This window comes from Natator depressus, chromosome 3, assembly GCF_965152275.1.
Source record: "Natator depressus isolate rNatDep1 chromosome 3, rNatDep2.hap1, whole genome shotgun sequence".
Lineage (NCBI taxonomy): Eukaryota > Metazoa > Chordata > Testudines > Cheloniidae > Natator > Natator depressus.
This window is the reverse complement of record NC_134236.1, coordinates 209,477,602-209,504,666: the sequence shown is the minus strand read 5'-3', so window position 1 is coordinate 209,504,666 and position 27,065 is coordinate 209,477,602.

The window sequence follows — 27,065 nt, the reverse complement described above, 5'->3', positions numbered from 1 at the left end:
TCATTCTTAACTTTAGATACCGCTGTGATATGCTCTGGCAGCAGAATACCTACCCCCAAAGGATCTCTGGAAAGGCCCTCTTCTGTGCTGCATGGGGTAGTGATATTTCAAGCGATGAACGTTCAAAGCCATGGGAAAGCTCCCTGGGAGGTGACAGATCACTTCCTCCCCTGTCCAGAAAAGGATGCAGATTGTTCAGATTTATCATGGAGCAATGTCAAGTACAATGCACATAAACGAGGGAAATCAAGAGGAGATCAGACCTTCCTCTGCTGTGACGATATAGATTCTCACTGTATTTCATTTTTCCTTTTGGTGGGTATGGTTTGTTTGGTTTTTGTTGTTTTTTTAATTTTCCTCTTATTTTAAGAGGATAGAAAGTCCAGTGGGCTGAGGACAGCTGCAGGGATATGCACAGTCCAGGGGCAAGGATATGCCAAAGCTACTTGTAAGCCCTTGGCTCCTGTGTTCTGCTCTCCCAATGCTGAACATGAACATCTGCTTCTGAAATGCTTTTCTATTCTTTTAAAAATGCATTTTCATTTCAAGTGGTTCCAAGCATCCATCCTCGTTTTGCTGAAACACAAAAACCCTCCTGAAAACATCTGGAAATTGGCAAGATGATACAAAAGTAAGGACTGTTTTAAGAATGACTAATGGTTTGTAATTAAGTGCAGCTGTCACTTTGTTCAAAACCCCAATATTAGTAAAAAAGAAAATCAGTCTGAAGCAGGCTCAGAAGGGAGACCACTCCGGCTTTGAGTGATGCACTCTTTATTTGTATTTTACAACTCATTTAAAAGAATCTAGATGCTTCATTTTGACACACACAAAGCATCATATTCCTGAGAAAAGCCAAGTCTCTGCAGAACCCCTAGAATGAGACACAGCATTCGGTCATGCAGTAGCACCTACCCCAGTACCACCATCTGAACACGCACAAGGCACAGCATGCCTGTGGGACCTGATCCAATGCCCAGGCAAAGAGCAATTCTGATTGGTTTGATTCAATGTTCTTTTGACATTTTGATTTTCAATCCTCCCCCTCCCCACAAATAAAAGAAGATAATGAAACATTTTGTGGGTTATATAGAGCCAGATGAAAATTGAAAAAAAATCCAACATCTAAAAAACCCGCCCCCCCCTTCCCCAATTTTTCTTTTTTAAATCATCTCTTCCTATTGAATTCCGTGGAAATCCTATTTTCTGGCAGTGAGTGCAGGATCTGGTCTATAAAGAATAAACGAGGACTGAAAGCAGACTTTTTAAACAACCCCCCCCCACCCCGCACCCCTCCAAGGTTTCTTATTTCCGCAGAATGCAGACAAAGCAGCAACCCCTGAACAGTGCATATTGTTGTTGGGATGCATGAGAAACCGCCAAAAATATACATCTGCAAAACGCAGTAAATGACCCTCGCTGGCGCTACAGAAAAAACAAACCATTAGTCATGGAGAATCCCAGGTTTCAGTGAATTGCTTTTATGGAACAAAAACATCAGTATCACAATAGGGAATGAACCTGCCCCAGGACACCTAGACTCTGTGTGACTCCATGTACGTCTCGAGGCTTGTTCCCACTATGTACCTGCCGGGTCCCCAAGATGGCTCGATGCCACATTCTTTGTTAGTTTCTTTTTGTTACATAACCCTATTGTTAACTCTAACAGCTCTTTTCACAGCTCTTCCATGTTCAGCTCTAGCCCAAATACAAGGATTTTCTGTATCTGAAATGTGCGACCTAGCTTCCCTCTTAGCAGTAGAATGGCTTTCTTCCTGGTTGTGTATTTGCTACACCTGGTTGACACTTCTGTGAAAAATACAGATTCCGTGACACCAAAATGTTTTGTGAATTTGTGTATTTAAGGCTGACGTGGCCAATGCTGACTGGCCCTGCCGGGTCCCGCAGCATCCTGGAGAGATGGGACAGTTCGCATCCAGGGATGGTGTAAAAAATAAGGCAATTCCTCAACTGCTCTCTAGTCACCCTGACTCTGAAAACATGTTGTTAGAGATTGGGACTGGAGAGCATCTATACTAGCCCACACAAGAGGGAGAGCAAGGACTCTTCCCCACTAGTGCCCTGTCCAGGAACCAGGAACTACTTCTGTCCTGTACTGCTGGTCTGGAGGGACTGGGGGATTTGATCACTGGCAAGAATGCTAGAAATCCCATCAGGGAAGGAGCAAGGGTGACCTACTGGCCCCTCCTGCTCGGCCCACACTTGCCAGTGAAGGTGAGCCAGCATCTGGGTGGTGCGGGCTGCAGCTGTTACAAGGGTAGTAATGTGTAATCACCCGGCACTCATGCAGACATGGCATCCACACCAGTGACCAGAGCCCTGAGTCACTGCTGCCTTTAAGCTCTGCTCAGCACCAGACCCTGCTGTGAGAACTTGCCATCCCAACCTCTGCTGTGAGTTAGAGCATCTTGGGGGGTTACACTGACTTGCACCCAGCTGCCCATGAACCTCGGGGCCATGGTGGCAGGCAGGAATAGCCAGAGTGCAACAGAGCTGTCAGCGTGCTTCTTCCTGGCTGGAGGAGTAGTATCCTGGCATGAGCTCTAGGCCTGGCAGAGCTGCCTCCTATGCAGGGAAATTCCCCAGTGGCAAACCACGGCGGTGTACGGCTCCTTTAGGCTGGCGGAGCTGCCACAATGGATTTGTAGGGCAATGTGAACACTGCAGGGGCAGGGCATCACTGCTGCAGACGGTGGCTTAGAGCCCCACCCAGCCCAGGGGCGATTCTTGCAGGTTCTACATCTAGAACTGTCTGGATGTGCTCAGTTATGTAATAAACTTCTGTTCGGCTCACCCCAGCTGTCTGTGGGCATCTGAGTGGGGGGGTGGAAAGATCACGTGTGAGTCAGCAATGCAGTCCCTACATACTTAGCATTTATTGAGGTTGGCATGTAACTTATCAGTGCTGGGTTTTAAATAGCTTACGAGTAGATTACAGGGGGGTTGACTTTAAAGGGGTGTTTACCCTGTTGTGTAAAGTATTCTCCTCCCTTCTGGATAGCATATTTTCTCATCCATATATAAGAGATGATTTTTTTTTTTAAATAATCACATTGGAGAGTTTTGCAAAACCAGCGTTTTTAAAACTAATAAGATGGAAATCCTGCCTGTGGAAGTGACCTAACGCAGCAGCTCCTGAAAGACGCTTTCGCAGGCACAGGAAACCGTTGTGAAGGGGTGGAAATCTCACGGAGCAGTATTTTTGAAATAAGCCAGTCCATTGCGCATAAACTACCCAGAGCCAGTGGGGTATCAGTGTAGGGCTCTAGAGACCAGGAACCAAGGAAAGCCAGGCTCAGAGAGGGAGGGAAACAAGTTACAAGCTGAGGGGAAGTTCCCTGCAGGTCACACGTGAGGCCAAGCCCGGTGGCGGATGTCCATGGACACACCAACCCGCTGTCAGGAGCGTGGAAGTGGGGACTACATGATGACAATGACAGCTGTGGAATGCAGCCCCTGGGGCTCATAGAGGCGACAGCTAATGTGCGTGCACCTCACTAGAGAGATCGGTCCCATGCTGTAGCAGGGGACGAGGGAGGCAGGAGAACAAGGTCACCTCAAGTCTAGCTGCCGTACTTTGGCCTGACTCGGAAGGCCACTCACAAACTAAAGATGTTTGGGCAACAGCACCCTCAGGAGCAAACTGATGAGTGTGCCTGGTACCAGGAGTCTGTACTGGCTGCCGGCCCAGGCCTAAGGGCACGGTTCTCACCTCTGAACCCTAAACAATCTAGTGTACCAATTCCTCACTCCAGGTAGTCATGGGGACAAAGCTCAGGGTCTGCAGGCCTCTACCACAGGAGCTAAACAAGTAATAACACTGCTAGCCTGACACTGGTATGCTCCAGCCACTCCCCGCAGCCAGGGCATGTCACTAGAAGCGTGCTGTCTCACACCCTTTTCCCTCGTCCCTCATCCCCGGAACAATTTGGGCAATGAAACCCAGCCAGGTCTGATCTTGCAGGGGCCGGCTCCAGGGCATTCTCCGAGCAGCTCTGGAGTCCACTGCCATCAGCCATTGTGCCGAGTCTGCCTCTCACAACGTTCAGGACTAATCTCTCTCCTGGCCATTTGTATCAGATCAACAGCACGGCCTCAGCAATGTCCACTGAGATCCAACTACCGGTAGGAAAGCCGTCTGCATGCCTGGAGGAGAACAAGCTCGTTCCTGCTGCAGAAGGTTTATGGAGGGTGGTTCCATATACCTAGGTGATGGCATCTTAACAAACAATAATAATTGTATTTCCAGAAGCGTATCTGACTCCTGGTGTGGCCTGTTGCAAATGACTTCCCCTCTCTGCATCTTTCTTCTCCCATCTGTGAAATGGGGTATTAATACTCCCCTGGCAGGGGTATTGGCGAAAGTGAATGACTCCTCATCTCTGGTTTGCAGAACCTCAAGGAGAAGATGCAACATGAAGCAAAGTGATTATTTTGTTACATTCTTCCTTCTGTGAACACCACAGGGACACGCATCTTATGGTGGCTTCTGCCTTATGTTCAGCAGGTTGTGGGGAAGGAGCGTTGTGTTAACACTTGTGACACTTTCTGATTTGCAAGCATTGGTGTAGTCTGATGGGACATGGTGCAAGGAGGTGCACATGTCATGTTGAATCACAAATGCAGCACCTTGACCACCATGCCTCTGAATGACCCCAGGTCACAGTACTTAGCACTGTCACAGCCCAAGCTCATTATCTGCACGGAGCCGGCAGTGAAAACAGGATTTCAGAACAGCTCCCATGTCCAGGCTACCCAAGCATGAAACCACAGTGCATGAAATGTTCTCAAATTATGCTCCTTCCAAGTAGCTGAAGGAGACTTGTTTGCTTTTCATACAGCAGTGCAAATGGGTGGTGGGGACTTTATCAGATAAATGGTGGCAATTACATTGAAATGGGAATAAACAAAAGTATTTCTAAATGAATAAGTGAAGGGATGATTATTTCTCTTGTCCCAAAAAGAAACAGTGGTAATATCCTTAATAAATTCTACCGCATTCAGCTTGGATTGCGGTTGGAATTTTACTTCAGCTCAGGGATTATTGACTCGTATATTTCACTGGCTGAGCACTGGGTATGAAAATGCCTCTCTTTCATGAATAATTGTGTTAATCATTTATGGTTTTGTTTTACATCTCATTAATTAATTTCATTTCAAAGTACATTAGCATTTCGAATGCTTTCCCCACTGGAGTAAATTATCTGTGGCATCTAGGGCTTGGTTTTGAAAGCATAGTTATGTCAGTGAGGAGTATAGGAAAAAATCACATCTCTTAGCTCACATAGCTCTGCTGGCAAAGTCAGCCACATCTTCTCCCTCCCCATGTGCATGTAACTAGACAAACAGCAGAGTTCTTTTGACAACATAGCTTATGTTGTTTGGGCTGTTTGGCCAGCATGCACTGTGTCTTCATAGCCATACCAGGCATGGCTTTGAAGTGTACACAAGCCCTAGGTTTTCAGCTAAATCCTGGTCCCCAGCGAATGTAAGAACCGATGGTGACATTCATGGTTGCTTCTGGGGCTAGAAGTAGCACTTGGAAGAATTTCAGACCTGTGTTAACTAGATTGCTTTTCAGTGCAAGTTCATTTTCAATGGCCGCCTACAAATACCCAGGAGCAAAGAGGAACAGTGAAGAACCAAAGCCAGGGAGAAATGTGGAACAATCAAGACTTTTCAGGTTTAGCTGGAGGGTGGTGGAATAAAGCGATCAAGGGAGGCTTTCTTTGAGGGAGAGTCTTCTACCTTATGTGAGCAGTGTTTTACTCCTTGAGCCCTTCCATTGGGTTCAGTGGGACAGCTCCTGGATGGATTTGTCAGGCAGGCTTATGTTAGAGCACATTGAGTTAGCCCTATCTGGAGTTGGACAACTTGTGATACTGCTCGATGTGAATAACAGTGGCAGAATCCAGCCATGGAAAATGGAATGTTTCCAATTTCCTGTTGCTGTCCAGGGTGAAGTGACACCCTGTCATCTTATTGTCTTGTTTTCAAGTCCTTCCTTCTTTCATTAGGCACATTGGCAGGAGAGTTCTCTCCAATCACAGCACAATTATCTTGGTGCACTCAGACTCCATGGCTATAGTCTCTGCTCCATCCACATCAAGGTTCATCATGTAAACAATACTCAAGAGCTTCTGTCTTAACTCTGGATTTCCAGTTCCAAGCACAAAGTGATTCCCGTGGGTGGTTTATAGATGCCACCAAGAGACATTGTGGGCAGTTTTCTGAGACTGTTTTGGGTTTGTCATTGGACAAGCAAAACACAACAGTAAAAACTGCCAAAGCTTTAACCAAAATACAGCCTCCGAAGCCTGCCTGTGCTCTGCCCAGCGAGAGATTGTTCCCTGGAGTCCTTCTTAGCCAATGTGGTACCTTTGCCTGCAGGATGGGCAGCAGAACTACCTGACTATCGCACAAAGAAGCCTCCCACGTGGGAATTGTCCTTCAACTTGCCCCTGAGAGACTTGCCTGGAAAGGTAAAATTGTAAATCCCCCATCGAAGATGAAGAGTTAAGCACACACTGCTGGATGCACTGAAATCAGTAGACGCTGAGGGTGCGTCACAGATCACAGGAGGTGCACAGTACCTTGCCACTGTGGGCCAATCAATGCTAAGTGAATCCATATCCTAATGACATAAATTATTGCCTAATTAAAGCTCTGACACCACAGGGGATTTGTATACAACATTTTCTTTGTAGCCGGTCATGATGTATGCCTGTGTCGCACAAATATTTCAGAACAGAGCCTTCCGGTAACCTGCAAATCCTTTCTAAAATGCCCTTCATGCCAGCAGCATTATCTGTGGGGTTTCCCAAGGGCTCAGCACTGGCCCTACTCTGCTCCCATTGAAGGCAGCGGAAGTTTTCCCATTGACCCCACTGGGGTATAGTTGGCTGTGTTGAAAAGCCCAACCCATTGTGATGGATCCCTCCGTAGTTGTCCCAGAGAAGCCTTCAACTTAAAGTGTAACATTTTGTTTGTTTTCTTCTTAATTTTTAACACTCTCACCTTCTGATGCTGATTTAAACTTGCACTGTCTGCCGTTCTCTCTCCACCACATCTCTTCTGCCTCACTCCTGAAGGAGCTGTTCTGCTGTTCTTCACTTTTGCTCTGTCCCTTTGCCGCGAGGACTGAGTCTTCCATGTATTCTGACCCTTCGCCTGGAACTTCCTCCCGCCCCACTGGACACCACCGCTTCACTGTGTCTTGTTCGAAAGTTTGGCATTACCGTTTCCTTTTGTCTTAGCTCAGAACTCACGAAACTTTCCGAGAACCCATGTGCAAAGGGCACAATGCAGATATACAGGGCCAGAAACGGTCTGGTGTAAATCGGCATCACCCCATTAACTTCACTAGTACTACACCAGCTGAGGATTTAGCCCATATGACTTGATCTTTCTTCACCTTTTACTTCATCTGAGGAAAATCTGGGATTTTCAAAGGCACTTAAGGGAGTTAGGAACCCAAATCCTATTAAAATCCAGTGGATTTGGGGTATCTTACTCCCTTAGGCTCGGGCCAGCCAGAAAAGAACTTTGTTTTGTTTGTGAACAGACTGGCTTTCTGAATTGGTGTTTGTTTTGATCTGGAATGAAGCCAGGAACTTCTGAAACTTTCCCTGGAAGGCAGAGCTAGAGTGAGGTCTCCCCGTCCAGAGAAGCCGACAGCCTGGGGGCAGGGCACTGGCCAGGGATGGGATCACCCAGGGGTAACTCCTGAATGACATCAGGAACTTGAGCTTGTAGCATCTCATAAGCCTGGGCCCTAACCGCTGGGCTGGAGAGACAGCCTTGCTTGCTGCCAACGTCTATTTGATGATCGACACAGAGGGGAACAGCTCCAATGGCTGGGGAGCTGGCAGACTCAGGTTCGCATCCCTGCTCCAAAGCAGGCATCTGGATCTCCCACATACCAGGCAAGGTCCCGAACTGGCAGTTCTGTGGCGCTGGCTCTTTCCCTGCGGGACCTGAGACCCCTTCCCAGCGGATCATTCGTCGACCCTGCAGGTTTGCACAAGCCCGTCAGTGCTGACGGAACGCCATTGTCTGACCGGAGAGAGAGAGACGTTCTCACCAGCTCTACCCAGGGAGCCTTTGAAAATCTCATCCTAAAAAATCAGCCCCAGCCCCGCTGGTGCCGTAATCTCTCAATGAGGCTGTGTTTGTCCGGGTCCAAGTCAGTGACATCAAAGTGCTAAGGCCAGCTCATACACAGCAACAGAGATGCCACATGCCATAAATGGGACCCTCTCTGTCCCAATGGCCCAAAGGCCAGTCTCGTTGGGATGTCACGGTGGGGAGCGACAGAGGGGGCAAACACCTAGTATTCCAAAATGTGTGCCAGTTTCTCAGTAATTGCAGAGACCGAGGGACGCTGCTCTGCAGTCATTTCCTCCATTTGTAGAAATAAAGGTTGGTTTAATGGGCTGTTTGTTGAATGGTGATATTTTTGTTTTCCTTGTCAATTTCCCTATGGAAATTTTACTCAGCAATCCACCATACATCATTTCCACCTGTTCGTATGGGGAGAGAGATCGATGTAGAGAACACCCCAACAAAGTAAATATATAAAGTTAGAGACCAATAACACCCTTTGACCATTCTGTTCTTATACTAGAAATGAGCCAGAGCTCAGGAACGCTGCGTTCGTTTCCTGCCCTTCCCTGTTGGGACAGGGGTTTAAGTCTTGGTTTTGTCACAAGTACAAACATGCTCTGTTGTCCCATCCTGCATCAGTCCCTATCCTACCCCCACTGGAGTTAATGGCAGAACAGCCACTGGCTCTCAGGACTGATCAGGCCATGATTAAATGTCTGTCCACATCTCGAACCCACCACCCAGTGTGGTGCCATTAGCAACCTCTGCTCAGGAAAGGGCAGGTTTGAAAGAGCTAGATGGGTGCGTGGGCAGCTGTGTGAGAGCCCTCACTGTGGTGGCTCTCTGGGTACCCAGGCTGTGAGTCACCTTGTTACCCCCACCCTGCATCCAGCGAGAGAGAGATTTGCTTGTGCTTAGCTGGGGGTCAGCGCCGACTCCTCGAGCCTGTGGGCCACCCAAAGGATCTCCTCTGACCTCTGCCAGCCCTTACCTTGCCTTGCAGGTTCACAATAGGTGCACTCCCCAAGGCCCTTCAAAGCATTCCCCTGTAGTGCCAGCCCCTTTCCCACTGATACAGAAACACCACATTCACCTCTCCCATTTGGCATGGCCCTCTCCAGATCAGCATTCTCCTCTCCAGGGCAGATGGGTACGAGCCATGTCTGGGGAAAGTGGAGGAGGGATTTGTGGTTTAATTCTCGCTGAGCTTTCAATGAATGTGGCTGAGATTTAAAAGAGCCACATAAGGGCTTTGGATGCTCAAGTCTCATTGATTTGAATGGGAATTAGGGTTCCAAATCCCTAAAGGGCTTTGAAAATCTCAGCCTGTGTGTCCATAAACCTGCCCTGAAGCTCTGGGTTCAGGACACCTGAAGTCTTGTGAGTTAGTATAGCCACTCTTGACTGCGTAATATCAGTTCCCTGTTTACTTTAACTCTGCAGGGATTCATTGACAAGGTGCAGTTTTACTTGGACTTATGGTTGTTAATGGAAGTCACTCTGCTAAAAGTCCATGCTTGGAAAACCTGGGGATGTAAGTCTATCTTCTAACAAGAGCTGGGATTCTGGGCGCTGGGAATATTCCGAGAGTTTGGGTAGTTCTGTTAATTACCCAGAGAGAACTGAAGAGAAATGTCTGTCTGTCAAGATCACATCTATCAATAACCTTCAAAGAGCCTTGCAGTTGGGAATGAAGGATCCTTTGAGGTCTATCGCTGTATTAGTTCATTTTGAGAGCCAAGGTCATGTTGGGTAAAGCTTCTACAGAACAAACCATAGGCAGACAAGACAATCAAGATGATTCTATCATGGGCTGCTTTTCATCTTTCCAGCAGCCGGCCTTACAGCATTCCATATTTAGTTATTAGTCAACCCCCTTAGTTAATTGACATGAGTCAAAACTACATCAGACAAGAGAGCCTCCAGGTAAGATTTCTGAAGTCATGAGCATGACATGTGCTTTTTAATAGACACACTCAGTCATTCATTTAAATTGTATCCTTATCTCTGTCAGTCTCCACGCAGACTGATAGTGGTGGGGCAGGGGTATTGACTAGATTCAGAGACTTTTATCTTCTGAATATTTTATAGCTGGCCACACAACAGGTATAGCTTTCAAATGTAGTTAAGAAAAAAGAGCTTTTAGACTCAACAGCCAGGCTGGCACTAATTCAGCATCAAGGCTTTCCAGAACGTTTGGTGATGTGCAAATCCAATAACTGAAATCATTCTGTTTGTTACCCTTGCAATTTGCTGCCAATTAAGGTTTAATAGTTAATTACCAGCTCATTAAGATTGCGGCAAAAAATGACACGGAACGTTAGTTAGCTCTTAAAGCAGAATTTCAAGGGGAAAACCCATGCGTGTATCAGGAGGTCTGCAAGTTCAGAGCAGCCCGAGTCTAGGAGATAATGGTGTGTGATTGAGTCTAACTACAAGTTACCTTGTGTGCTCACCATGATGTGTTACACTGGATTCCATTTTAAATAAACTGAGGAAAGAGGGTCTTGTGGTTAGTGCACTAGAATGGGAGTCAGAAGACCTGGCTACGCGTTCCAGTTCTGCCATGAATGGGGCAAGTAATCCATGCCAGAGCCTCACAGGTATTTAGGTGCCTAACTCCCATTGAAATCAATGATTGATTTTAGTGGCAGCTGCCTCAGTACACTGGAGAATCTGGGTCTTACTCTCCACCGGCGAAAGGGGAATACTCAAACCTCCTTTCTTCCACCCTCGCTCTGTCTCCACGAGTCACACTATAAACTGGTGGGGGCAGGGACTGTCTCTTACTATATGTATGTGGAGAACTTATCACAATAGGGCCCTGATCTCCGGGGTGGGGATCTGAGCTTGGCTGGGGTCTTTAGCAGCTACAGAAATACTGGTTGCTGCTGCTAATCATCGTCATCATCAGCATACTTTATTTAACTCATGTTGTAAATAATTAAATGTCTAGTTCCTTAATACCCCAGCCCTTTTTTACTGGTGGGGGAAGGAAGGGACATTGCAATTTGAAAAATAAATGAATGCCAGCGAAGAACAATGCTCTCTCCTAGAGTCCAGGAATGGCCAGAGTGGAATAGAGATCGTGGTGTGCATCTGTACATATGGGAGCACCTGCTTGGCAAAATGCAGCAGACACATGCTTTCAAGCTAGATGTCAACGTGCCTGGAACATCTGAATTTAGAAAAGAACTGGGGACTCCTCCCTTTTCTAATTTGTGGGCCTCAGTTGTGTGCTCACATCAAACCCTGGTGCGCTCGGAGGAGCACTTAGCCGCCTCCACTGGATACGTGATGCCTCTTTGGGCCTCAAATTTATTTGGTTAAAAAAGGAAGATAAGAGTATGAGGTCTCAGCGACTCTTGGTAAAAGGAGAATCCATGACACTAATTTACAATTCCACCTCAGTAAACGTTCAGACGGGGATCAGCACTCATGTTGCACGCCCGGCAGGGCTCGGCCCGGGGAAGCGGATGATCCGGCCAGTGGACCACATTCAGTGATGAACCCTGAAGCACGTTGCGCAGACGCTGAGAAGATTATCAAATAATGGCCTGACCCTGCTCCCAGCTAAGTCGGTAGCAAAACGGTCTTTGGTGGAATTAAAACTCAATCCAAACCCTGTCGAGAAAGGTGGTTGCTTATGTCTCCGACAGAACGCTCTATCCTGTTCCATTACACGTGGTTCAGGGCAATAAGATCCTGTACAGGACTATAGGCCTAATCTGAGCCGTCGTGAACAATGGTTTTAAATTGAGTTTTGATCTTAGCATAAGTGACAGGCCCAAAGCATCTGACTAAACAGTATGAAATCATGGGAAAAAAGAGTTGTCTGTGTCAAACCTGTTGTGACCCTAGAAATACCAGCGTTATCACAGTCAAGGTTTGGGCTGAGGTAATAAACTATGGTTAATTGAGTACCAGGTACAGTAAATAGTTGGTTTGTTGGGTTTATAATAAAGAAATGCTTAGTGCAGTAGTTAGGGAGAAATATGGCAAAATGAGATAAGAATATCAAAGGGGCCCAGTCATTAATCATGTCTTGACCAGTGCAGAGAACCGGGTTCAGCCCAGAACTGCTTTGACTGGCTTTAGCTAACAGCCAATAACCAGCAATTACGTCCCTAGTTTGTTATAGCGTTTAAAAAGGCAAGGCTTTAGAGGTTTCTTTGTCAGAGCTCTTCCTTACCTCTCTGGAGTCACGCCATGGTGGGACAGCATCTGATGCTGATCCTCTTGTAAATATGGGGCCAGTGCTTATAACTGTATTGTTGCTTGGACATGAGTAAAGGGTGTATGTGCTTGTGTTTATATTTTGGGATATAATCAACACCAAGTGGCCTTGGGACTGTTAAAGAAACACTTGGGTGGAAACGGAGTGATGGAAAACCTTGATAAATTCGAGCATAAGCTTTCGTGAGCTACAGCTCACTTCATCGCCACGAAAGCTTATGCTCAAATAAATTGGTTACTCTCTAAGGTGGCGCAAGTACTCCTTTTCTTTTTGTGAATACAGACTAACACGGCTGTTATTCTGAAACTTGATAAATTCATTAGGAAAATCATGGTGTTGGAAATGTCTTCCTTTGTGTTTGTGGCACAATGGGTCCCCACTCATAATAGGAGTATCTTGGGGCACCTGCCGTACAGGTGATAAATTAATAATGACAGCAGAGCTAGCTCTTACTTTCTAAAAGAGCTGCAGTAGTTCAACCCCCTCCCTCCAACTTGGAGCAGGAATTAAATGAGATGTTCTCTGGCCTGCGTTCTTCAGGAGGTCAGACTAGAGGATCACAAGGGTCCCTCATTTAATTCCTGCTTCAAATTGGATAGCATGGTTGAGCTCCTGCAGATCTTTTTAGAAAAACACCCGCAGTGACACTCAAAATTAAAATCCCCCTTTTTATTCCGAAAGCCTGGCTGCCCCCCAAACAGACAAACTGCCCTGCCCCAACATCAGGATTGACCCTGAAAAGAGAAGAGCCAGAGCCTCCATGAAGTCCACTAACCACTTGGCTCTTGTTTTCAGACGCAAGGCTCTTGTTTTCAGATACTGCAGGGAGGCTTGGGAATATAAACCCCACAGGTAGGCAGATGGATGGACGGCTCTGTGTGTATATGCCTCTGTCAGAGAAGCACCATGCCCACTGGCTCTTCCATTAGCTAGCGCTCTCCTTAGCCCCACGCTAGTGCTGGCTGGAGAACCAGGGTGCTGAGCATGGTGCCTGCCTATTCCCAGGCTTCCCCCACACAGCAGTGAAGCAGCAGGGATGTCGCCGATCAGACCCGTTCATCCGCCTCTGGCTGGACTCCTGTTTGTGAGCAGAGATCAGACAAGCCAGCCCTCGCTGCCACTCCCCTGGGGCACAGGAAGGAAACAGCTGGCAGCATCACCGACCGGCTCCTGTCAATGACTGCATCCCTGGAAGAGCTGCCTTCGCTCACCAGGGGACGGGGGCACAGGGATGACTGGAGGAGTTAAATAAGGGCTTGACAGCACATTCTAAAGGCCCATTAGCCCAGAAGTGTCCTGTGTATCGCCCATCATCCACCACATGTCTCCAGCACTGGGCCCAGCCTTGCTGTGGTTAAAGTAAAAATGCAAATAATTTATTTGCTATTGAATCAGTAATTTATTTATTTCTCAATATTTTTTCATGATGCATTTTTGTCCTGGTGCAGCCAGCTCCATTGATAGATCAGTCTGTTAGACTTCAGTGAGAGCAGGGTTTGGGCAAAGCTAAAGTCTTCTGAAAATCTCACCCTAAGTCCTTTATCATTCCTATGGTGTGGCTACAGCTAACTGAGGTGCTCAGCTCGGGCTGGGCTCACCATGCAAACAAACTGCCTGGAACATGATTCATGTTTTTAAACAAATTTTACTTCACTTGTGTCCATGGTTCTTTCACATTCACTTTCTGCATATGCCCTGCAGTGACCCCACTTATTCACCCATGTATCTGTGGAAAGAAAATTTCCGTTGCTATTCTGGAAGTACTGTCATTGGTTTCATAGAATCATAGAATATCAGGGTTGGAAGGGACCTCAGGAGGTCATCTAGTCCAAACCCCTGCTCAAAGCAGGACCAATCCCCAGTGCGTGTGCACCCGTCCAATCAGGGGATGGAAACAATCCCATGAATTTATCTGGCCAATCATAAATAAGCTTGAGTTTGGGATACTAGAGATCAATTTGTAGAGTCAAAAATTCAAAAGGATATTACGCTCAATCAAGTCATAGAACAAATAAAATTCCAGGCAATGACAAACCACTTAAAGACATTATGTGAGGAGAAAATGAGACCAAGTTCATGAAATAAATTGTTCACTAAAAATTATTTGCTCAGCTTTAGTATTAATCTTGAAGCTCTGGTATTTCTGCTGTCTTCCAGAGTCTCCGCATCAGACATTTTGCCGCATACAAAGGCTGCTGTCCTGAAAATGATTTCCACCTTCAGCTAGAGACAGCTGTAGCCTGGCTCCATTTCTTCTTAAAACATTAACCAGCAAAAAGTGGTACCAATCCAATTGGCAGATTCCATGGGATACATAAAAAGAAAAGGAGTACTTTTTTTTTTGGTGAATACAGACTAACAGGGCTGCTACTCTGAAACATGGGATACATAGTAACTAATGCATGTCTATTATCCCCTTAAATTCTTAAAGGTTAAATTTCCCTTCCCAGCTCCTAAAATGGATGTTGTGAAGGCCAAGACTATAACAGGGTTCAAAAAAGAACTAGATATTCACCAGGATGGGCAGGGATGGTGTCCCTAGCCTCTGATTGCCAGAAGCTGGGAATGGGGCGACAAGGGATGGATCACTGAATGATTCTGTTCATTCCCTCTGGGGCACCTGGCATTGGCCACTGTGGGAAGACACGATGCTGGGCTAGCTGGACCTTTGGTCTGAGCCAGTGTGGCTGCTCTTATGTTCTTATGGTGTTGTAAAATAAAATTATTTGGGGGGGGGAGTTGCTCAAAATGAGCCATTTATTCAGAAACACAAAGACAATCGGCAACTTAAAATGCAACAGCTGGGGATATTTTATTTGTTTGTTCCCTCCAAGCGGAGATGTTTTTATTTAATTTTTAAAAGATTCTAGAGTAACTAAATGAGTGACAAGAGCTATGTTACATTGCCATGCCAAATGTAATTCTGACAAACTGTCACTGATAAAAGTCTATGGTGACAATTCCAGATTCCTCCCAAATCTATTATTAAAGATTGTTGATTTTTTTCCCCCTCAGCCCCAAGAGCTAGACATTGTTTCAGATCTAGAGAAATACAGTTACTGCAGTGGATTCGTTTTATGCTGTTCTCTAGCGCCTGGAGGTCGCAGAGCACATGGACAGCTGATGGCATTGACCTTGAGGAAGCAACTCAGTTCTCAGGTAATGTGTTTTCTGCTTTCTTTGGTGGTGGGTGTTAAACTCCTGGGCATGGACAGGCAAAAGGGGAGAGCCATATCTCAGACCATGTCTACCAGGCAGGAGGTAGCTGTATTCTGCACGCTCACAGACATAGGCAGCTGTCGTCCCCATTGTAACAGCTGCAAATTGGGAGCATTTGTAATCCACCCCCACAGTTTATCACTGGCCGCTGGGACACCCCATCTGGAATCTACAGTCTGTTTCCTCTTGGACTTATTGCACCCCTTTCCATTAGTCCAGCCGTGCATGGGCCTAGAACGAACTGGGGCGAGGGGGTGCAATCCAGACCAGTGAGGGGTTGTCACCGCCTGTCCTATAACCCTGGGGGCCTCCCAGCTCAGGCTGCTCACCACCAGCTTTGCTGCATGCCGGTCACTCCCTGTGTACAGCTGCAGCCCTGGTCCAGGAGCTCTGAGCCCAGCAGCCAGCAACACATACAGAGACAAAACTACATCCCATCTTTAACTGGGCATGAATACACCCTCTCCTTTAAACATGGAACATGGTCAAACGAAAAGGTTTTATTAACAAAACCTGCATAGGATTCAGTGAGTTCAAGTACAAGGAATGAAGATAGAAAGAGTTATAAGTAAAACAAAACTCGCTTCTAAAACTTACTCCAGCAAGATGCAGGCTATGTTCAGGATGGTTTCTCTCATCAGTCGTTCTTCTTCCCACCAGGGCTGACTTTCCCACAGTCAGGACCTTCCACAGAAGTACAAGTTGCTGGCTCCCCTTGGCTTCCTAGGTGAAAGACCTTTGCCTAAGCAGGTTTCTCACCTACGTTCAGATCAAAGACTTCAACCACCCCTGGGCTGAAGGGCCCACCTTCATCAACATGCAAGAGCTCTGACCTCTTGTGTCTGTCTAGTGAGGGATGCTAAAGGTGGCTTCTGTCTTTGCTTATATCTCCCAAAGTTTCGTGACTTTGGCCATGCCAACACCAGCACTTACATCAGCAAAACTTTTGCTGCTCGGGGCTGTGAAAAAAGCACCCCCCCGAGCAATGTAAGTTTTGCCGGCATAAGTGCTGGTGTGCACAGCACGATGTCAACGGGAGATGCTCTCCTACCGACATAGCTATGGCCGCTCGTTGGCTGGTTTTATTATCTCGGCGGGAGAGGCATAACACTGTGCCGCTGTAAGCTTGTAAGTGTAGACATGTCAGGCTGACCTCATGCCATTTTCCCTTCCTGTAGGCTCCCCATCCCCCTGGAGCTTCCTTTATTTCCGATTCCACCCTGCTGAGTTTACATAGGAGTCAGGTAGGTAGCTGTGATGTCCCCTCCTGTCTGGGCAGGCTGTACAGCCTAATATCAGTGCGTATCCATAATTCCTTACAGAGTGTTCATGCAGACATTTCACAGTGATAGTAATTCACAGGCTTTCACAAAAGACCTTCATACACTAATATTGTGTCCTTCTGGGAGTTGCCCCTCAAAGTGATGTTTATTCAAGCTGCGAGGAAGGCGGCATGGAGCCTGGTGGTGAAGGGAGCTCCACACTCTTTCTTCTCCCACTTGTTAGCGCCATAGCTTTGTTTACCTAATATGTAAAAATGGACCTTTGTTGTCTTTGCTCGAAGATTGGGCTGGTCAGAGACTCAACTGTACATTCCTTCAGCTAGGCAGGCCTCTTTAGCAACTCCCCCTGACCTGCCTGGCTTGAACACAGTTTAGTTGTCACTCCAGGGTGTGTCCATAACTCTTAATAAATCACACAAGAGTATTATTGACCAGCGAGTTATTAACTTACAAATGATACCTCACCAGGCATAATTGGTACAAAGATCATGACCAAGGTGTGTGAGGTATGAACACAAGGGTGCTTAGCGTCCTAGCTCCCAATGGTAGGACCTGCTGTGGGTTATGACAGATCTGCCAGGGAAATCATGCCCGTTCCTGTCTGGCCTGCCCATCTCTCATTGCTCCCGCGCCGGCCCTTGCACCATATTGCCACTGTTGCGATCTTCCTTACCTGCCATTCTGAGCATGTTGCCCTCATCCCAATTCTTGGGGACTCAGTGGACGGGCCGTTTTACTGCTCTAACTCCTCAACCTCTCCTGCAAGGCTCTGCATGCTGCTACCTCTGCCTACACGTCGGCTCTCGCCTTCGTAATTTATTTCTTGAGGTTTAGTTTAAATGTGTCCATCCAGAGCACATTACTCTGCAGCCCCCCTCTCAGAACTGGCTCCAACTCCTGTGCTATTTCCATGCTCTGCCTGGAACATCCTCCCACTCCGAGATGCCAGACAAACTCATTGGCTGCCTCCAAACCCCTCCTACAAATTCCCTTTTTTTGGCTGGCATTCCACAAATAGCCACCCGCCCCTGCTCTTACATCATCTCACCATCACCCTTTAATGGAACTCGTGTTAGACGGAAAAACAACCCTTGGAACTGACAAGGCATGATCCCTGTTTAACTGCTCGGTGGTGGTGATTTTTATGTTTTGGTTCCATTTTGCTTTTTTCACCAAGATCAGTGGCTAGAATTGCACTGGAGGGGTGGCCCAGCAATCGCTAAAAAGGCTTTCAATTTTTTAAAATACAGTTATTTTGCAAGACAATAGTAATAGATTCATAGATTCCAAAGCCAATAGGGACCATTGTGACCATCTAGTCTGACCTCCTGCATAACACAGACCAGAGAACTTCCCTGAAATAATTCCTCTTTGAAAGAGGCCAGATCCTTTAGAAAAACATCCAGTCTTGATTTAAAAATTGCCAGTGATGGAGAACCCACCACAGCCCCTGGTAAATTGTTCCAATGATTAATTACCCTCACTGTGAAAAATTTGTACCTTATTTCTAGTCTAAATTTTTCTAGCTTCAACTTTCAGCCACTGGATCTCGTTAAACCTTATATTGCTATTGCAGGCTCCATTTTCAAATAAAAATATTTAAAAACATGTGAGCTAGTTAGCTTTGAAAACACCCGCGAGTATCTATGCACACATTAACTTGTATGCTGTATTACTGCTCAGCACGCAAGTTCAGTACTGCCAGGAGCTGTGACCATTGCATTGTCATTCAGGTAACAATATAAACCATATTAAGGTTCCCAGTTTAGGGAGTTTCATTCCTTGTCCCCTCCAGACTGTCTCTCACTGCACCTTGAGATGCTATGATAGAGGGGCAGTGACAGCTTCTCTTCTCTTTACTGTGATGACAAAAAAGAATTGTGTTCTCTGGGAGTCAGTGCTCTTGGTTGTTAATTACGTCTCGTGGACAAGGTCAGTTTAAGGATAATCCATTTGATGAAATGTTGGGACAAATGCTTCTCGCACTTACACTAGAGCAAACCTCTTGACTTCAGTGGAGTTGCAAGGTGTCCTAGGGAAAGGAATTTGCTCCATGGTGCACAGAATTAAATGTTACGTGGTGCCAGCAATGGATGCCATGTGAATTCTTACGAGTGTGTTTGCAACCACCTAATATCCAAATAGGCTCTGACACTATCACTTATTGGCTCATCCAGAATTAAAAAAAAACAGATTAACCAACACCAACATTTTCCATAAACAAAATGCAACCCGGGCTGTCTCACGCGATCTTCCCAGCTAATGCCACATTAGATGAGCTTGTGTCCATCAGTCCCCTGCCTTGTGGAAGCGATAGGCCTGCTGGCATATGAAGTGGTCACTTTTACAATTTATTCCCACGATATACTGCGAGCTTTCCCTGTCCCAAGGAGCTCACAGTCTAAGGACAGACAGACAGACAAGTAGACCGAGGTTAAGGGAGGGGGAACAACAACAGGAAAGTTATGTACAAGCCAACTCCATTTGCTGTTTGCAGCATGGCAGAACTGGGTCAGCAGGAGGGATGTAACTGGCGAAGGCGGGGATGCAGACGAGCTTGGGGCGCTGGTGCCATGCAGAAGGAGCCCTGTGGAAGACAGCAATGAGGTGGGTGTGTGAAGCACTGATAATGGAGGAGGTAAGGCCAGTAATGTTGGTGGGGCTGGGGGGCCCCACAAGACAAGGGAGCATAAATAGGGGCAGAGCTGCACAGACCTTTCCAGGTGGTGACAAGACGTTTCACTCCAGCTTAGGCTTGGATTGTTTGGCAACCCTTTCCTTGGATTGCCAGGGCACTGTCCGTGCTGCCATGAAGACATGACCAGAACCAAGTACCAGAGGAGAGGCACAGGTTTAAAGTACAACACATGGCTGCTGGCTGTGCTGGCACAGTAATTCTATTAGCTATGCTGTAAATGATTGCTCTTTTAGAGAACTTCTACTGCAGAAACTCTGGTGCTCCGTAATGAGCACTAATTAGGAGTTTGATCTTTAGGTTTGTAGTTTGGGGGGATTTTTCCAGCTTCTTATGCAGCTGCTAATGAGGAAGCTACTTGCTAACCTCTCAGCTGCTCCAGGCAGGTTTCGCAGCACAAATGTTCACACAGTCGGAATGCTCATGCGTTCATGGTGATTTCACTACACGAGTGACGGCGAAGCATCCTCGCATGGCACCCTCGGCTCATTAAACACAAGCAGTGGAGAATACTGAGCTCCCCAAAGAGCATAGTGACTGACCAGGAAAGGCCTCGTTTTTACCTGCAGCGTGGGGTTACTGAAATGTATTTATCTGGCTTATTTCTAGACTCTCTGCACCACAATATCCGCATTTTGACAAATACCAGGTAAGGTGAGAGTCAGAAACACCTTGCGTGTCAGAAGGAAACGGAATCTGGGCTCACTGCTTTTTCCTTCTCTCTGTTGCCTAGCCTCCAGGGTGGTTACATACCCATCACCCTGGGACTCTCCTTAGCCATCCCGTTGTGAGAGGAGCGGGAGCTGTAATAACCCCCCAGCGTAATTCTGGCCAGGATTCCCAGCTCTAGGGCTAGCACATTTTGTCTCAGTCTCCTCAAGAAGGCAGGTCTCCAGCTCACCTGCCCTGGCTGCTGACTGACACACCACAGCTTCTCCTGGGCTCACCTGCTCTGGATACCAGAGGAGATATGGCAGCGGGACCTTGGCTTGCCCACCCTGGAGGCTAGGCCAAACACCGCATGGGGTTCCTGGCTCACCTGCTCCAGTTGAATCACCATGGAGCGGGGTCTCTCTCTGCCCATCCAGGACTGCAGGTCAAACATTTTGAAAGCCCCCCTGGCAACAACCACACACCAGCCTGCCCATGGCTGGCACTGCCCCGAGGTGTGCGCAGCATTCGGGTGGCTGCAGGGAGCCAGCTGCTAGCAGCAGGGGATGCAGCAAGACAGGCCTGCACCTCCAGGCTCCCCTGGCTGCCAGCCACACCCTGCAGGCCTCTCTGCACCGGTCGCCAGGTGACCTCAGGCCTGCGGCAGCTAGGAACTCACCCCACCAGGACGAGAGATCCATCAGCTCCCACGGCGCCACTGTGTCCCCTGGAGCTGCAGCTCTGCTCAGGGCCCTGGGGAGACTCGGGGGGACTCAGTTTTCAGGCTGCTGAGCATGCGAGCGCAGGAATGTTTGATCATGGTGGTGCTACGGCTCGTCACCGATTCTGTCGGCACGCAGCGCATGCTGCCTGAGGGTCTTACCGCAATACGAATCGTCAGTAATACTGCAGAGTCGTGTGGAGTGCAGGAGAGTCTGAGAGCAACCTCATAACCACCCTCATTACGGGCTCCCCGACAACTTTCTCGTGTAGGTGCCCGGTGGAGATGCGTTGATTAGAGAGAGGCGATGGTTTTAAAAATAATTGAACTTACTCGAGTGCTGTTCCTCCCTCCTACCCAATTCTGAACCTTTTTTAATGACTGCATCTACAAGCAAATAGGGCTGTCTGCAGGGTGGGCCCCTGCTGTCCTACCCTTCCTTTTGCATTAGTGCCAAGGGCTTTCCCAAGGACTGAAATGGTCCAGATCTCCTTCCTTCCCCTCCAGCAGAGTTCTTTTCTCTTCCTTCCTTTCCCTTCACCCTCTTTTCACCTCCCCTTGGAAGATCATCCCCCAGACTGATGCAGTGGGCTGCAGCTGTTAAACAATGCATTGAGATAGCAGCCAACATGAGGTCCTGTTCTCTGCTACGTGTGAGCTGGGGAAAGCTCTGGTTCTAGACTGACCAGGGTGAGGGTTTGTGGTAGGGACAGTGGCAGAAAATGAAAGAAGCTGGTGTTAGGCCCAAGGATTTTCTTCAGCGATTAAACTCTGGATAGGCCTTAGGGAGGGAACAGCAGCGGGTGGCGGAGAAGAATCATGAGTGCAGCTGTTGCCCCGCAAATTTGGGCATAGCCAGGAGGCAAAAGAGGGAATAAAATGCAAAGGGTCCTGAGACTTGCAAAACTAAATGAGAAGAAAAACAAAGAGTGAGAGGAAGGATTGTGTCTCTGGTCCTGGGCTGGGGCTCGGGAGAGCTGCGATCCAGGGGCACCATTGTTCAGTGTCTTGGGCAGCACCCTGGGCCTGTTTAGAATTAAGGTTCTTCAGACCGGGGCCTGTCTCTTGCTCTGCATCTGCAGCTCCCAGCACCACGGGGCCCTTCAGGCAATGCCCTCGTGTAAATCACAATAAAGCCATCGGAGCAGGTCAGGCATTCCCCAGACCTTTCAGAGCCGTGACATGCAGAAGCCTTTTGAAATGAATGATGGATCGCAGGGCCAATGAGCTCTGTGGAGTTTGCTCAGTTTAAAACAAAGAAGAGAGCAGAAGTGAGCAATTCATGTGGCTTTGTGCAGGATCAATATTTTCACCTGGAAAAAAAGAAAATCGCGTTACTCAAAGTATCTGATTCATCTTCTTCTCCCCACCCTGTCCCCCCTAGTGCTTGTTCCCACCATGCCCCTGGGCTCCCTCTTCATCTCCTCATCCTCTCGCTGCCTGTCTTAGGTTTTGCCTGAGACGATTTTCCTTGGGCTCACAACATGGCATGCTCTTTGGTGAAGTAGTTGTAAATCCCAATGCAGTCTGCTCAGGCGTCGAGAGTGCATTTTGTGGCAGGCGCAATGTGCTCCCGTGCATGAGGTGTTCAGCCAAGCAGGAAATCACAGCTCAGGAGTTAAACAGAGCACCAGGAACTCACCATTAACGAGCCAAAGATGCACGTGTCAGCTACAAGGTCCTGAGTGAGCTAGGAGCTCCATGTGGGAGCAATCGCTCCATGTCTGTCTATCCATCTTCAGTGCTTATATGGCCCGATCACTACAGGATCTGAGCACCTCACATCCATTACTTCACTTAGGACGGAAGAACCCAATGCACAGCTACAGACTAGGGACCGAATGGCTAGGCAGCAGTTCTGCGGAAAAGGACCTAGGGGTTACAGTGGACGAGAAGCTGGATATGAGTCAGCAGCGTGCCCTTGTTGCCAAGAAGGCCAATGGCATTTTGGGATGTATAAGTAGGGGCATAGCGAGCAGATCGAGGGACGTGATCGTTCCCCTCTATTCAACATTGGTGAGGCCTCATCTGGAGTACTGTGTCCAGTTTTGGGCCCCACACTACAAGAAGGATGTGGATAAACTGGAGAGAGTCCAGCGGAGGGCAACAAAAATGATTAGGGGTCTGGAACACATGACTTATGAGGAGAGGCTGAGGGAACTGGGATTGTTTAGTCTGCAGAAGAGAAGAATGAGGGGGGATTTGATAGCTGCTTTCAACTACCTGAAAGGGGGTTCCAAAGAGGATGGTTCTAGACTATTCTCAGTGGTAGAAGATGACAGGACAAGGAGTAATGGTCTCAAGTTGCAGTGGGTGAGATTTAGGTTGAATATTAGGAAAAACTTTTTCACTAGGAGGGTGGTGAAACACTGGAATGTGTTACCTAGGGAGGTGGTGGAATCTCCTTCCTTAGAAGTTTTTAAGGTCAGGCTTGACAAAGCCCTGGCTGGGATGATTTAATTGGGGATCGGTCCTGCTTTGAGCAGGGGGTTGGACTAGATGACCTCCTGAGGTCCCTTCCACCCCTGATATTCTATGATTCTATACTGGCCACTGTCCCAGACAGGATACTGGTCTAGATGGGCCTTGGGTCTGACTCAGTCTGGCTACCCCCCCCGCCCCCCGACTATTCCTAGTTTCGTGTTGCCCAGACAGAGTTGCAACCAGCACAGGGCCAGGTGAGAATTCCAGCCTGGGCTTGGTAGTACAAGCCAGATTGGAGATTTCATCCACGATTAAAGCCACCAAGGTTGCACTGAATAACAGGAGCTGTATGTTAGGGCCAATGCAAATTGTTAGGTGCTGCTCATGACATGAGACCCTATGCAAGACCAATAGGACAGATAATAAATAGCTGGACAGTGCCTAAGATTTAGACAGGTAAAAGATGTAGGCAGAGATTTGCAAAGCTGCCTGAGAGAGTTAGTTCCCTCATTAATGGGAATTGAGTGTCCAGACACCTTAGGGGGGTTGGAAATCCCACTTCTAATTTCTTTCGTAGAGCGGGTCGAACACTGTCAACAAATATTTTTTGCAATTTTTTTTCAAGATTCCTTCAAAAAATGTGCAAAAAATTCCTCTGCTCTTTTTTGACTCGCTTGTGGGATGGTCAAAATTCTTCAAAATAACAATGAAAAATGTCCTGCATTGTACAAAAAGCTCTGTCCTCAAGATTTCCCTGCAGGCAACTGTACCTCCCTCTCCCTGAAGTTTGGTTCCAAATAGGTCCTATGCCGTTTGGCCTCCTTACTGCTGGCTTTACAACTTGGTAAAATGAGTAAGAAGTATTCGACTTCTGACACAATCAGGAAAGACTTTCTGCACATTTCAGCGTTTTCTGATACATTGAGCCAGCTTCTCATTTAAGTTTCTGAACCTCCACTTAGAAAACTGCCATTGTAGGTCAGCATAAAGTTTCTATCACTATAACCCCCCTGCCTTACACTGCAGGCTGGAACACACACGGCAGAGAGCAGCCTAGTTTAAAGGGTTCTCTTTATGCCCTGAAAACATCCGAAAGGCTATAATTATGGGCTCTCACTCTTCACCTAAGGCTTCATCATCATTCATGCTACTTTCTTCATTTGTAATGTACTGTAGCTGTTCTCCGGGCTTAGTTTGATAACACTTCATGTGACTATTAATAGCCACCCAACACAATAAATTCCGTTTGCCTGTCGTTACTGGAAGGCTGGGTAATTTTTTTTTCCTGTGGGGAAAAAAAATACGCTCAGAAATGCACAGTATGGATTTCAAAAGGTTTAAGATGGCATGAGGATTTTGTTGAAGGATTTAACTTTATCTGGAAACTGAGCTGCGATTAAACCCTGCTGAAATGTGCCATCAGAAATGCAAGGCAGGATATTATTAGAACCATTAAACTTGGTGCTTGTCAAGTGAGCTGCAGCACAAAGGAAAGAGAGTTTTGACATCTCACCCTGGCTTGGAGAGACACTAATGCGTGACTATGATAATGAAGGGGAGAGGCTATTAGGTTTCTCAACAGTGGGTTGAGTTCTGCTGTGAACGTTATCGTCTAAAAGGGAAAGAATCCTGTTTCTGTGCTGGAGCAACAAACCCTATACAAAGAACAGGAGGACTTGTGGCACCTTAGAGACTAACAAATTTGTTTGAGCATAAGTTTTCGTGAGCTACAGCTCACTTCATCGGATGCATGCAGTGGAGAGATTTTATATCCACAGAGAACATGAAACAATGGGTGTTACCATCACTCTTGTTAAAGTGTGTAGGGTAACACCCATTGTTTCATGTTCTCTGTGTATATAAAATCTCCCCACTGTATTTTCCACTGCATGCATCCGATGAAGTGAGCTGTAGCTCACGAAAGCTCATGCTCAAATAAACTGGTTAGTCTCTAAGGTGCCACAAGTCCTCCTTTCCTTTTTGCGGAGACAGACTAACGCGGCTGCTACTCTGAAACCCTATGCAGTCAACCAGCAATTTCTTCTAGGCAGAAGGCTTCGAAGAGTTAAATTCCGCCACAATTGAAAAATCAAAACATTGTTAAGTTTCATTTGTTTCTTTGTTACTGACTGGCATTAACTGTGAACTGTCCCTAGAAATGTTGTTTGCCAAGATGCTTCTTTCTGATGGGCCAGACACTCAGCTGGCGTAAATGGAGTAGCTCCAGTGACGTCAATGAGACTGTGCTGATTCACACCAGCCGGGGAACTTACCTGGGTTTTGTCACTCTGCTGGCAACGCTTGTCACTTCTTTCATGCAGGAGTGGATGTTGCACGAAAGCTAGCTTAGCAGGGCTGAGTCACGCAACAATGAATTCAACTTTGATCTCTCTCTTCCCAGGAACTGGCATATTCTCAAATGACATTCAGAGCTAAATTTGCAAAGGAAGGTGCAACCCATGTGTGACACACACTCATTTTCACATGCAGACTGGGTGACTGCCTTCATAAATGGACAGGGTATGCTTGCAGCTACCTGATTTCAACATACAAATACAGGTAGGGTTGTAAATACAGGTGTTTGTGGGTGGAACAAGTGCACGAGCATTTTTGCAGGAGCACCCATTGTACTCTCCTTTGAAGTTTTGTTCCACAGTAATAGTACTCAGTTATCACAGTGCTGGGGGATGCTCTGACATCAGTGAGCAAAGCAACACTAGGGATTATAGGTGCATTTTTCTTCCCTTCCTTCTGAGTAACCTCTGCACCCCCGAGACCGATCATTCTCTGCTGCTATCCCCCACTCACAGCACTAAGGGCCTGCAACAAAGCTGCGTTCTGGACAGCAGCAATGGACTCCCCAGATGTCAGGAGTGGATAAGATCCATCCGATCACTGCCATGCATTCCCTGCTCGGAGGGGTCCATCCTGCTCAGCACGTGGCCTTTGCAGCATTCCTAGCCCTCAGGACAAGAGACCAGGATCAGGAGATGAACTTAAATCTGAATGAAAAACTCATTTGATCTCTCCTACCTCAGACCACATCCTTATACAACAAGAGCAGCTACTCCACACACCCAGGGGCCCTCTCCTTAGCCAGGGTACAAGCTTTTGCAATATTGATGTGCGGGTTTTGGTCTTTTTTTATATGTGCTTTTGCGGGCTTATTGCATGATGTATTTTTATAATGTTGACTGTTTGTTCTGGGCCCCTGTGATGGGTTGGACCAGACCCTGAGGCCCCCTGCTGGAGGCTTCATGGCCCTGCTACACTCCTCCCCAGAAACGGGCAGTGGAGAGAGTCCTCCAAACTGCCTAGAGTGGCTGTGTGGGAAGCAGCCAATCAGGGCTCAGCAGGCTCGTATAAGATGAGCTGCACGGTCAGACTGAGATCAGTGCCTTGCTAGAGCTGGAGGTGCATGGACGGTGCGCCTGGCTGACCCTGGCCCATCAGTGCTGGCGGGGCTGGAGGAGCGGGGACGGTGCGTCTGGCAGACACTGGACCATCAGCGCTGGCGGGGCTGGAGGAGCGGGGACGGTGCGCCTGGCTGACCCTGGCCCATCAGTGCTGGCGGGGCTGGAGGAGCGGGGACGGTGCGTCTGGCAGACACTGGACCATCAGCGCTGGCGGGGCTGGAGGAGCGGGGACGGTGCGCCTGGCTGACCCTGGACCATCAGCGCTGGCGGGGCTGGAGGAGCGGGGACGGTG